Source organism: Crinia signifera, chromosome 1 (genome assembly GCF_055691185.1).
Source record: "Crinia signifera chromosome 1, ASM5569118v1, whole genome shotgun sequence".
NCBI lineage: Eukaryota > Metazoa > Chordata > Amphibia > Anura > Myobatrachidae > Crinia > Crinia signifera.
The window spans coordinates 107,862,790-107,873,450 of record NC_139217.1 but is presented as its reverse complement, the minus strand read 5'-3'; the positions used below and the strand labels follow the sequence as shown (position 1 = coordinate 107,873,450).

Genomic DNA, 10,661 nt, shown 5'->3' with positions numbered 1-10,661 from the left:
ATATGTAATGGGCATTAAGGTGTTTGGTATAACGTGTAATGGGTATTATGGCGTGTGGTGTAATATGTAAGAGGTATTACAGTGTGGGGCATAATGTGTAAGGGGCATTATAGATGTGTGGCATAATATGTAAGGGGCATTATGGCATGTTGTATTGTATGTAATGGGTGTGTGACGCATAATAGGCATTATGGTGTAAATTCTTGGAGCGCACACTTTCCCTATTTTTACTTTGGCTGGCTCCCACTCATCCTGGCTCCTAGGTTTAAAAAAAAATTGTCGAGCCCTGGCATAATGTGTAATGGGCATCATGGTGTGTGGTGTATTGGGCATCACTGTGTGTGGCGTAATGTGTATTGGGCATCAAAGTGTGACTGGCAGTCACTTCCTATTGAAAGTAAGACCTGCCAGTCACCCAAGGCAGTCCCATCGGGAGGAGTAGTATATTAGTGTTGTGCATATTATTACCCTTTGAAGGCTACTCTTCTTAAACTATGGACCTAATTCAGACTTGATTGCAGGACAATTTGTTCTCATAGATAAAAAAAGGAAAAGAAAAAGCAGCGCTGACTGATAAATAAAATTAATACAATTATGATCAAGATAAAACCATAATAAAATGGACTGATTTTACATTAAAAACATTTGAATTATATTGATATAATATATAACCGTTAGGGAAATTCTGGTATATAGGGTATAGGTGAAGCCTCACATATGGAAATTGATGTAGCTGTCCATTCCTAGTATGCTTCAGAGGACCAAATAAAGTGCATAGATGTAAAAAGGAATTGGTATTACCGTCCACTTTGTTGGAGACCATGGTGTTTCTTATACCTCCCAGGGACTCAAGGTCTTGATGGAATAGGCCGAGTCACTGTCCTGAAGTAGGGGAGTACACTGCTATTGTGTTCGGATAGAGTGGTTCGGAAATCCTTGAATGTAGGTTATAAAGGTCCAAATGAAATCTGAGGCTGGTCCGGATCATAGCAGTTGCATCCCCTGCACCCACTGTAGTTACACCACTGCCTAGGGATGCCTTGAAAACATTTTGATGCTCTAGGGTGCCGTGATTCAAAAAAGTTTGGGAACCACTGCCCTAAACAGTTATATATTATATCAATAAAATCATTAATGTTTTTAATGTAAGATCAGTCCAATTTATTATGGCTTATTATGGTTATGGTTTTATCTTGATCATAATTGTATTCATTTTATTCATTAGTCAGCGCTGCTTTTTCTTTTCCTTTTTTTATATATTGTAGTTCAGGTCTAACTAACCTGACAATCTAGCAGCTGCTAGTGACCCAACTCACGTCAAAGCGCCACCTTCCCTCCCCCCCCCCCCCCCCCCCTAAAGGGGAATACCCCAATTTGTTCTCATAATGGGCAAAACCACACTGCACTGCAGGTGGTGGGACAAATGTAACATGTGCAGAGAGAGCTAGAGTTGGGTGGGGTGTATTGGATCTGAAATTTAAATTGAAGTGTAAAAATAAAGCAGTCAGTATTTACCCTGCACAGGAACAAAATAACTCCCCCAATCTAACTCTTGGCACAAGTTACGCACTGGAGAATCTAGAAATATGTTAATAGTTTGTCCCAGACTCAACCACTCACACAGGTGAGACTCTTGTGAGGCGAAGCCACGTGGTGAAAATGGGCATGGCCTCATGGAAAGAAGGTGTGGCATCACAAAAAGGGGATGTGGAATTACACAATATACCACACACTGTAATGCCCATTACATATTTTAGCAAACTCTGTAATACCCATTACACATTGTGCCACATATTGTAATGCCCATTATGTCACGACCACCATGGCTGCTACCCATGCCTCCCATACTATGGTTACCCCTGGGGTCCCTAATAGGGCAGTTCCCTACATGCTCTGGTGCTTACCTCCGCTGGCAGTCCCCAGGTTGCTGGGCTGTGTACTGTCGCGCTGTCACCTGCTGGTGACAGTGATGACGTGCGCGCTGGTGACATGCGGGTACTGTTCGGCGTGGGGCCTGAGGCTCCATGATGCTCTGTGCCTCTGTTTGGGACTTGCTGGACACACAGCCTGGAGTGTGCTGCACATGCTTCCTGTAGGCTGGGAACTGTCGCCACCCCTAGGCGGCAGCCATCTGGTTTCTCCAATGGAACTGCACTGCCAATCAGCTCCAACCAATTGCAGTGCAGCCCTCCTGATAAATACTGACTGACTAGGTCTAGGAGTCAGTCAGTACAATGATGTCCTTCCCTAGACATCTGACTCCCTCCTGCTGACAGCGCTGCTGCCTGCCAGGTATCTCCAAGAGGAATCCTTCTGCTTGCCTGCTGTACTCGACCATCCACCTGCAGGACCCTGCTGCCGCCTCTACGGTCCGGACAAGGTTAGCCCCCCAAAGGGGATCACCCTTTTCCTCACCTGACGGTCACTTCATCTGCAACCCTCCTGGTCACAGCTATTCAGGCCTGCTATTATTCCTTCCGGATTCCAACTTCCAACCATCCAATCATCCAATCGTCCAATCATCCAACCATACAATCGTCCAATCTTTCATTCAATTCTTCAATCATCAATCCAATCATCTTTCCAAGTATATTCTTCAGTTCGATTATTCAAGTTTACGTTTATTATCCAATCTACACTTCAAGCCATCTTCAGATATCAACCTCATGCGCCACCCACTACGAACTTTACAATAACTTTTATATATCATTGACTTTGGTTATCGCATATCTTCAGTATTACCTTTGTGCCACTATTCATCTCCTGTACTACAGTATCTTTATTAAAACTGGTTTTCTTTTATCCAATTGCATTACTCCCTTCTGTCGTTTATGCAAAAACCTTACATCAAGGCACCTAGCCTCCGTTACACTCCAGCTGGTGCCACTGCGAGCGTGACAGTTTGTACTGACTGCATGGATCCAGCATCAGGTCAGGAGAAAGGAACTGCTTCTGTTTAACAACTTGCGGGCCGCCTGGATCACCAGGAAGCTGCCCAGGAGCAGGTCTTTCATGCCCTCCAGGACCTGTCTAAAAGACTGGACAACATACAAACCACTTTGAATCAAGGGTCAACTCCTACATCAGCGCCATCGCCTAGACCCACAGTTTCGACGACAGGAGTCACAGCTCATCTCCAGTTACCTACCCAAACCAAATTCGAGGGCAACCCCAAGAACTGTAGAGGTTTTATAAATCAATGCGAAATTCATTTTGAACTCCAGTCTTCATATTTCCCTACAGACCGGACCAAAGTTGCCTATGTAATATCGCTACTTACCGGCTCAGCCCTCAACTGGGCATCTCCTCTATGGGAAAAAGCAGACCCCTTGCTGTCAGACTATGCTCGATTAATCAGTACTTTCAAAATTATCTTCGATGAGCCAGGTCGAATTAGCTCTGCTGCCACTGAGATATTGCACCTACATCTAGGTTCCAGGACAGTGGGTCAATACCTTATCCAGTTTAAAATCCTGGCAGCTGAGTTGGCATGGAACGAGGAGGCTTTCTTTGCAGCCTTCCTGAACGGCCTCGCCGACAAAATTAAAGACAAACTTGTGCACTAAGATCGACCTAAGGCTCAGAGAGAGACATCAAGAGAGAAGCCGAGCATCTTCCAGTCTGCATCTGCCTATTCCCAAAACTCCGCCACTGCCGACGGAAGAACCTATGCAGGTTACCCGTTTCAAATTGTCCTTAGCCGAACGAAAACGTCGGCATGATGAACACCTATGTCTTTATTGTGCTGATCCACAGCATTCCGTGGATTCTTGTCCCAAGAGACCGGGAAACGCCAGAACCTAACCTGTAAGAGAGAGGGCAGGTTAGGGGTTGTTACCACCTCTCCAAATACTAAAGACTGTATTTTTCAAGTATCCCTACAAATCAAACAACAGCTCCGACATTTACCAGCACTCCTGGACTCAGGAGCGCTGAAAGTTTCATCACAGCTGATGTCGTCAAACATTGGCAATTACCAACCGGTCCCCTTCAGCATCCAGTATACCTAACAGCTGTGGATGGGAGCCGTATATTAGGTGAGACTGTCACTTTACAAACCCGGCCTTTGATTCTACAGATCGGTCTGTTGCATGTAGAAAAAATGCAGTTTCTCGTCATTCCCAAGTCAACATACCCAATTGTTTTGGGCCTCCCCTGGTTACTTGCCCATAACCCTCGTATCGACTGGGCCTCATCCCAGGTCTTGGCGTGGGGTGCTGCCTGCACCAAGTCTTGCCTCAAAACAGTGACACCATCCCGACAAGTTACCCTCCAAATCCCAGAAGGGTTACCTACCTCAAATAGAGACTTCGCTGACGTATTCTGCAAAAAGGCTACTGACCAATTACCTCCGCATCGTTCATGGGATTGTCCCATCGGCCTACTACCAGGTAAAAATCCTCCACGAGGCCGTACGTACCCCTTGTCCTTGCCAGAGACTCAGGCAATGTCAGAGTACATAAAAGAAAATCTTGCCAAAGGGTTCATTCGTCCTTCATCCTCTCCTGCTGGGGCTGGGTTTTTCTTCGTTAAGAAAAAGGAGGGAGTGTTACGGCCTTGTATCGATTATCGTGGCCTGAATGAAATCACCATCAAAAATCGTTACTCACTGCCACTTATCACAGAGTTGTTTGATCGTATTAAGGGAGCCAGTATATTTACCAAGCTAGATCTACGCGGAGCTTATAATCTTATTCGCATCCGAGATGGAGATGAATGGGAAAACTGCCTTTAATACTAGAGATGGACATTATAAGTATCTCGTCATGCCTTTTGGGTTGAGTAATGCTCCCGCAGTTTTTCAATCCTATATGAATGAGATCTTCTGTACAAACATGTTGTGGTTTATCTCGACGATATTCTTATATTTTCCAGGAGTCGTCAAGAGCATCAAGAACTCGTCAGAGAGGTACTGTCACACCTTAGAAAAAATCTTCTCTTCTGCAAATTGGAGAAATGTATTTTCGAGGTGCCTTCCATACCCTTCCTGGGATATATCGTGTCAGGTTCTGGTCTAGAAATGGACCCAGCCAAAGTAGAAGCAATCCAGTCATGGCCTCAACCTCATACTCTCCGAGGGGTCCAAAGGTTCCTCGGATTTGCGAACTACTACAGAAAATGTATTAAGGGATTTTCTACAATTGTTGCCCCCATCACTGCGTATTTGTATTTGGGACCACCCATTACCATAATTCTAGATTCGCCTATGGTAAAAGCAGGTCAGGTCGCAGTGGCGGTTTTTACCTATGGGCTGCAGTCCCCCCAGGTAAAATCTGCCACTGTAATTAAGGCATATGCACTCTGTGAGACTGCATTGGCTTCACTGTGACTAGCAATGACTTCCTATTGTAAGTCCGACCTGCCAGTCACCCAAGGCAGTCCCATTGGGAGGTGTTCCCTCCCATTGGGAGGTGTCTGCATCGCGGTACCCCAGCTGAGGCTGTGTCCAGAGGCAGCCCCCCTCCCCCGAAAATGAACGGGCCGCAACTGGTCAGACGCTATTTTTAACTCTCCCGCTGGACTGTGTGCCAATAGGATCTATACAATGTGGGTAGGGAGTGGCACAGGTAAAGGCATGAATTTGATAATAATGATAACGTACGTTTAACGGATGTAACCAACGTGGATACCACTAATAAACAAATGTAGAGTGGTGTTTGGTTGGTGGTGCTCCCAAAGTGTTCAGCTCGGTAACTGAAAAAAAGGGGGGTCACAATGTGACAGAAAAAGGAAGAACAAAAAGGCTTTTTGGGGCACACTTTACTGAAAATTGGTTGTGAAATTTAATACATAACTTTTAATGGATATTTAAAGCTAAAACAAAATGTACACAAAAAATTATTATTACACATCATAGATAGCCTGTGTTAATCAAGGCACTTAGTGGCGAAAATAACAAAGGCAAATTTATGCTCACTTGGTGATCAACCGATACATCGAGAGATACATAATGTCTCAATTGGTATGAAAACAAACGGAGCAGAAAAGGGGTTCAAAGACGCATAACACTTGCCCCCTGCTGCTGATGTTGGTATTGTTCCCGGTACAGAGAAAAAAGAAAAAATTATTATAGAAAGAAAAGAATAGAAGCCTCCCTTATTCGAACAGAGGTGTATCTGCTGTCCACGTTTGATTACAGCAACTGGTATTCCCAAACGGTCTCCCAGAGAGGTACTAGCCAGTCCAATCACTGCTTAGCTGCTGAGTGCGGGATGGAAATCAGGCGGACCAGTGATGTATGGCCGTATTTAGCACAGACGAGAGTACCGCAATGCCTTATAATGGGAAGCCAGAGTGTGCTTCTGCTTTTTGTTCAGAAGATACTCTACCACCCTGTTGCTTTGTGCATTGCAGGGGGATCAAGTCCGCTGGAACAAATGAGAGAGTCACGGAGATTTAAGGGAGTAATAGAAAACAGATGAATGGATATCAATGACACCTCTTCTGCTGTCCACCATCAATCACAGATGTCAAATGGCAGATGAGAGAGATAGTGGTCATAGATTAAGCCAGTCAGAAATAGAAAAAAGTCCCAAGACTTGGTCTCAAAAAAATGAGGAATTGTACCCTTATCTCCACTCCGGGAGCAGTACAGGTGGTGTCAGTATTAATTGCACTGATCACCACTCTATGCCGTAGGGATAGTTTGATGAGAAGTAAGGTTTATCAGTACGTGGAGTGCGTATTCACAAAATAGTAACTATTCACAAAATTGGTAAATATTTACCCAAATGGTCACTAATAAACATGTACATTAGCACAAATATCTGACTTTGAGATAGTCAGAGTTGTCTGGGGTGTGACCAGGGTTTAATAGAGGAGACAACAGTCACGAACAGTCCTGACAAGTAAATGATTTGTAAGTAGTCAGGGAAATTACATTTGCAGCTAAAGTATTTGTGAAAACACTGTCAGACTTAACACAAGTAAATCTCCTTTTGAATAGAAAAGGCAGAATAATTATCATGTATAAAGTTTGTTCAGTCTGATATTTTAGGGCAATTTTAGCGTGAATAAATAATTAGGGTTGTGCCAATAGGATCTCCCAGTCCAGCATCCAATCAGGAGCCACCAATGCCACTCCTGATTGGCTGCTGGACTGCGAGTTCGTATTGGCTCGTGGTCCAGTGGGAGAGTTGAAAATACAGTTGGGCAGCGCACAGCTCTCTCTACCTAGCTGTCATTGCTTTAAATTGCTTAATAGTTAGGATAGCTAGCGGTGCGTGGGCAGATGTTTGTAACTGTTTATTATTTTTCTTACTTATACATTTTGATTATCTGTTGAATCGTGCTATGCCGCAATAGCCCTTCTAAGGGCGTTCACTGCAGTCAGCTACGGTCCACTTGGAGGCGACTCCATTGGACAAGCACAATGAATACATACCCAGTAGGCACTTTACTCCACCGAACTGACTCCTATACCAGGCAGACTGTAGCCGATAGGAGTTTTAGTTATTATTTGGGTCAGTGCCGCTATACTGGACCTATATTACTAGAAATAGTGACTCAGATAGTTACTCTCCCTAGGGAGTTGGAGTGATTTTCACCCATACACCGTGAGATTGTAAGGTGTATGCCGACTCACTTCTGACCGTCACCAACTAATCTAGAATAACGTGCCACACTCCAACTGACACGAGTGTATGTGCGGCAACCAGAGCTTCCATTAAAGGCATATTGCCTCTTTATACTGCTCACACTTGGTCTGTACAGTGACGACAGATCAAGAGCACACTGTTCTCAGTAAAATCAGCACATATACTACAGCATATGACAGACATCTGCCCGCCACCTTAGTTTTTAACAATGTGTTACCCCACCCTTGTCTATTATATGTATCTATTTTATCTCGCAGTTCTTAACCCCTTCCTGACAGAGCTAGTTTTTGCGTTCCTGACAGAGCCATTTTTTTCAAATCTGACATGTCTCACTTAAGTGGGGATAACTTTTTTTTGCTTTTACTTATCCCAGTGATTTTGAGATTGTTTTTTCGTGACACATTGTACTTCAAATTAGTGGTAAATTTGGGTCGATACAGTCTGTGTTTTTTTGTGAAAAATACCAAAATGTCGTGAAAAAATGGAAAATTTAGCGATTTGCAAAATGTTAAATTTTCTGCTTGTGAGACAAATAATCATACCACTCAAAATAGTTAATAACTAACATAGACCATATGTCTACTTTATGTTTCCATCATTATTTCAACTTCCTTTTAATTTTTTTGGACACTAGGAGGCTTACAATATGAATAGCAAATTCTCAAATTTTCAAGAAAATTTCAAACACTGATTTTTTTAGGGACCAGTTCAGTTCTGATATGACTTTGAGGGACTTGTATGTGAGACACCCCCATAAATGATGCCATTTCAAAAACTGCACCCCTCACAGTATTCAAAACAGCATTTTGGAAGTTTGTTAACCCTTTAGGTGTTTCACAGGAATTAAAACAAAGTGTAGGTGAAATTTCAAAATTTCATTTTTTTTGCAGATTTGCAATTTTAATACATTTTTCTAAGGAACACAGTACATTTTACTAGAGAAATGTGACTAAAAATTGATTCCCCCAATTCTTTTGTTTTCAAAAATATCCTATATGTGGCCCTAGTGTGCACGTTGACCAAACCACAGGCTTCATAATAGAAGGAGCACCTACTTGATTTTGGAGCCTCCTTTTTATGAGATTATTTTTTAGGCACCATGTAGGTTTCTAGGCACCATAAGATGCTAAAATTTAGGAACCCCCCCACAAGTTACCCCATTTTGCAAACTACACCCCTCAGGGAATTCATCTAGGGGTATAGTGTACATTTCAAACCCCCAGGGGTTTCACCAATTTTGATACAAGTGGGCAGTGAAAATGAAAAATTACATTTTTTTACACAAAAATGCAGTTCTGGCTCAAAATTTTTCATTTTCAGAAGGTATGAAGGAGAAAAAGCACCCCAAAATCTGTGCCCCAATTTCTCCCGAGTACGGCAATGCCTCACATGTGAACAAAAAATACCAGTTGGGTGCATGGCAGGACTCAGAAGGGAAGGAGTGATTTTTGGATTTTGCAGCACAGATTTTGGTGGAATGAATGGTGGGTGCTATGTTGCACCAATACAGTGGAACCCCCCCACAAGTCACCCCATTTTGCAAAGTACACCCCTCAGGGAATTCATCTAGGGGTATAGTGTACATTTCAAACCCCCAGGGGTTTCACCAATTTTGATACAAGTGGGCAGTGAAAATGAAAAATTACATTTTTTTACACAAAAATGCAGTTCTGGCTCAAAATTTTTCATTTTCAGAAGGTATGAAGGAGAAAAAGCACCCCAAAATCTGTGCCCCAATTTCTCCCGAGTACGGCAATGCCTCACATGTGACCAAAAAATACCAGTTGGGTGCATGGCAGGACTCAGAAGGGAAGGAGTGATTTTTGGATTTTGCAGCTCAGATTCTGGTGGAATTTTGGTGGGTGCTATGTCGCATTAGCAAGACCCCCCAAGCACCAAGACAGTGGAACCCCCCCACAAGTGACCCCATTTTGCAAACTACACCCCTCAGGGAATTCATCTAGGGGTATAGTGTACATTTCAAACCCCCAGGGGTTTCACCAATTTTGATAAAACTGGGCAGTGAACATGAAAAATTACATTTTTTTACACAAAAATGCAGTTCTGGCTCAAAATTTTTCATTTTCACAAGGAATGAAGGAGAAAAAGCACCCCAAAATCTGTGCCCCAATATCTCCCAAGTACGGCAATGCCTCACATGTGACCAAAAAATACCAGTTGGGTGCATGGCAGGACTCAGAAGGGAAGGAGTGATTTTTGGATTTTGCGGCTCAGATTCTGGTGGAATGAATGGTGGGTGCTATGTGGCATTAGCAAGACCCCCGAAGCACGGTGAAATTATGAACCTAATATTCCATAGATGTGTGGTATATTTTAAAACACTCCTTTATACATAGGCCGGGTTTGTCGGGGCAAGTGTCACACTGGAAAATAGTTTGCTTTCTTATTCCCTTTTTATAGCAAACTTTGCACCTTTTTTGTGTCCTGCCCTTTTTTCCAGTGGAGGGGATTTCATCAGGAAAATGCTGCCCTGGTACAATACGGGGGCCAGTACTAGAAGTACTGGGGCCCTCTGCCTGCTGGTTCCCAAATATTAGGCCCTTTATGACTTCCTCTTGAAAGTGCATAAATGTCCCCCTCTGGCCGGTAGAACGGAATAGCACGTAAGCGTTATACAGTGCCATCTGGATGATATACACGGCCACCTTCTTGTACCAGATTTTTGTTTTCCGCAGGGCACTGTACGGCTTCAGTACCTGATCTGAAAGATCCACTCCGCCCATGTACCTATTGTAATCCAGGATACAATTAGGTTTTGAGGTGTGGGTACTGGTACCTCGTACAGGGACGGAGGTGGTACTGTCTCCGTGAATTGTTGTCAGTATAAGGACATCCCTCTTGTCCTTATATTTGACCAACAACATATTTTCGTTGCATATTCCCCTGCTTTCACCCCTTCTCATTACTTGGGCAATGTGCGTTTTTGGGAGGCCTCTTTGGTTCTTGCGCACAGTACCGCAAGCTGCTGTACCTCTTGAACCAAGGGCCTTAAACAGGGGGATGCTAGTGTAAAAGTTATCCACATAGAGGTGATAACCTTTA

The 10,661-nt window shown here is 43.5% G+C and overlaps 1 pseudogene; it reads right to left on the bottom strand.

Annotated features, from left to right (window-relative positions):
* Positions 1 to 6,130: 6,130 nt before the first annotated feature.
* LOC146040859 (5S ribosomal RNA) lies at positions 6,131 to 6,250 on the bottom strand (annotated as a pseudogene).
* Between the last annotated feature and the right edge of the window lie 4,411 nt (positions 6,251 to 10,661).